The sequence below is a fragment of the Vombatus ursinus genome, unplaced genomic scaffold (assembly GCF_900497805.2).
Source record: "Vombatus ursinus unplaced genomic scaffold, bare-nosed wombat genome assembly UNPS02014794.1, whole genome shotgun sequence".
Taxonomy (NCBI): Eukaryota; Metazoa; Chordata; class Mammalia; order Diprotodontia; family Vombatidae; genus Vombatus; species Vombatus ursinus.
Window position 1 is genome coordinate 358,426 of NW_020954572.1, and position 3,047 is coordinate 361,472.

The following is a 3,047-nucleotide window of genomic DNA, read 5'->3' on the forward strand; positions in this document are numbered from 1 at the left end:
TGTCTGAACATTAACAAACTGCTCCCACAACTGATAGGCGATAGAAGGATCAGTTTCTGATGAATTACTTTGAAGAATTTCATGATTTGGGGGCACGAGATAGTATTTCAAATGATAAGCTTAAAATCAATGCTGCAGTGAATTCTGACCCAAATAACTACTGGCGGTTAGAGTAATTTTGCTGGAGACATTCCATAAAATGGTTTCTCAGTTTCAGAGGAGGAAATTCTCCCAGTAAAAGAAAAAAAATTACTTTAAGGACTTAAGCAATCCAAGAGAAACATAAAAAGTCTTCAACCTTTCAGGAGAAATGAGCATTTCTATAATGGTCCCCTTAAAAAGTAGGTGTGCATTTTAGAATTAGTCAAGTTTTCCTTTAGAAATAGTTACTGCCCATCTTCTTGAGAAGACCCATTTCTGGGACTCCATATTAAAACAGTACTTTTTTTTTTAAAGAACTACTCTATCCATTTATCTATTAATTAACCTGAGTCTCCCTATCTGGCCCAGGCTAGAGCCCACTACTGATCCCAAAGGGCGATTTCACTTACTCCATCTCTGACCTAGGTTGGTGCACCCCTCTTTACATAGCGGGGTGGCCCTCTGCTCCCTAGGGATAAACCTACTGGTTCCCAACTTAGTGGGGATACCTGATGTCTTTAATCCTGCTGCAGCACAGAACACTCAAACTCAAGCTATCCATAATCCATCAAACTCAGCCTTCCCCGTTAGAGTTGGCTATCACCACCTCCACCCAATAGAATATCACTTTAAAACAGGTTGTTCCCATCTCTCATGCTGCAATTTAGGAGCATCTATGAGGCAGAAAGCAGCCCGACACAGTGAATGGTGTAATGGAGCTGGAGTCAGGAAGATTCGTCCTTGAGTTCTGCATCACGCTCCTAGCTCCGTGACCTTCGCCAAGTCATTTAAGGATTCTGAGTCTTATCTTCCTTCTCTGTAAAATGGAGTGAAGATGTTAGATGAAGTATCTCACATGTGTGGAATTCTCTGTCTCTTCATCTCCACCTCCTGGCTTCCTTCAAGTCTCAGCTAAAATTCCACCTTCCACATGAAGCTTCTCCAGATCTTTCCTAATGCCAGTGCCTTCCCCCTGAGATTATCTCCAATTTATCCTGTATTTATCTCTTGTCAGTATATAGCTGTTTGCATAGGGCTTCCCTCAATACCCTGTGAGCTCTCTGAGAGCAGGAGTTGCACAGGCAATGTGCTAAGCACTTTACAATTATTGCCTCATTTGAGCCTCACAATAACCCTGGGAGGTAGGTGCTATTATTATCCCCATTTTACAGATGTTGAAACTGAGGCAAAGGTTAAGTGACTTGCCCAGGGTCACACAGCTAGTAAGTGTCAATAGCCCTATTTGAATTCCAGTGTTCCTGACTCTGGGCCCAGCATTCTATTCACTGAGCCACTTAGCTGCTTTAAAAAATAAAAAAATTAAAAAAAAAAAGGTAAACACCCATCATCAAAGAATAGCTGAATAAATCATGGTATACAAATGTTGACAGGAGAAGACTCACACGAACTGTTGTACAGCAAGTTAAGCAGAACGATAACACTATATTCAATTATTATAATATGGTAAATGAAAGTCACACTAAAAGATAATTCCATTACGATAAATCATAATGACCAATCTTAGTCCTAAAGAACAAAGGATGAAACCTACCTAATGAATTTGGTGATACCATCTTCCCTCAGTAAAGTGGAACAAAATCAAGGGTGCAGAATTCGGTATATACTTTCAGAGGTAGTTGTTACATCAACTGGTTTCGGTAGAATTTTTCTTTACCAGGGCAGGTTTGATGTGAGTGAGGTTATACTGGGAAATGACTGTGTATTTTTTAAAAGCATCAATAAAATTTATAATTATAAGTCACCACCACTTGCTTATCAGGACTTTTCTTATTTGCTACAATGGGCACAGTTGATAAGACCACACAGATAAGGAGTAATATTGATAAGCTTGTTCTAATGCTTCCTAGGTAGATTAAGAACACGTTTGAGGAGCTACTTTGGACACTGGAGTAGAGCAAAACTTCACCAGGTGTTAAATACCTGGCTGGCCTTGGCAGTAGCTTGTACCACCGATTCTATTAGCTGATTTTCAAGCTGAATTTTGAAAGTCTAAATTTTCTTGGATGACAAAGAATCCAAAGTTAGCAAGCGCCTTGGAGATCATTTCACTCATTCCTTTTACTTTATAAATGAGGAAATTGAGGGCAAAGAGAGGAAATTGTTTGTTCAAGATAAAAAGCTAGCTAATGAAAGGGCCAAGTCTCCTGGATTTCACCATTCCCTTACATCTAGGGAGGCCAAAAGCAAGACAACATAGCAGAGAAACAGTGTCCTTCCTCACATACAATGTCTCTCATAATCTAACTTTCAACCCAACCTCTCGACTAAAACTGCTCTTACCAAAGTCAACAAGGATCATTCCAACCCAATGGCCTTTTCTCAGGCCTCAATCTCCTTGACTTTATACTGTTGTTGAAAATCCTGACTACTCCCTCCCTCCTCTGAGATGCTACGTCCTCTTTTTGACATCTCCAGTAGTCCTGATCTACATCTTGCCACTGGGCTCAGATGTCTCCAGAGGAGAAAGTGAGGCTGGTGACTTTACACAGTCCTGCCTCACTTAAATCTAATTCACATGCAAGTCACAGCATCACCTCCCATAGTCTTCTTCAAGAACGAAGGACAAACAACAACAGTCCTCTTTTGACTTCGGTTAACACTGCTATCTCACCCATCTGACCACTTCTCAAATTGCTGGATCAACATCCAACTCCCACCCTCCCATTTCCCAAGTCAACAACTTGAGTGAGCCCTGTTCTCTCCAGACATCTTATTCATCTCATCAGCTCTCACATTATCTCTGTGTCAATAGCATGTGTGTGTATACACACACACACACATACATACTTTATATATGTATATGTGTGTATATATATATATATGTGCGTGTGTATTTACACACACACACACACACACACACACACACACACACACACACACACACA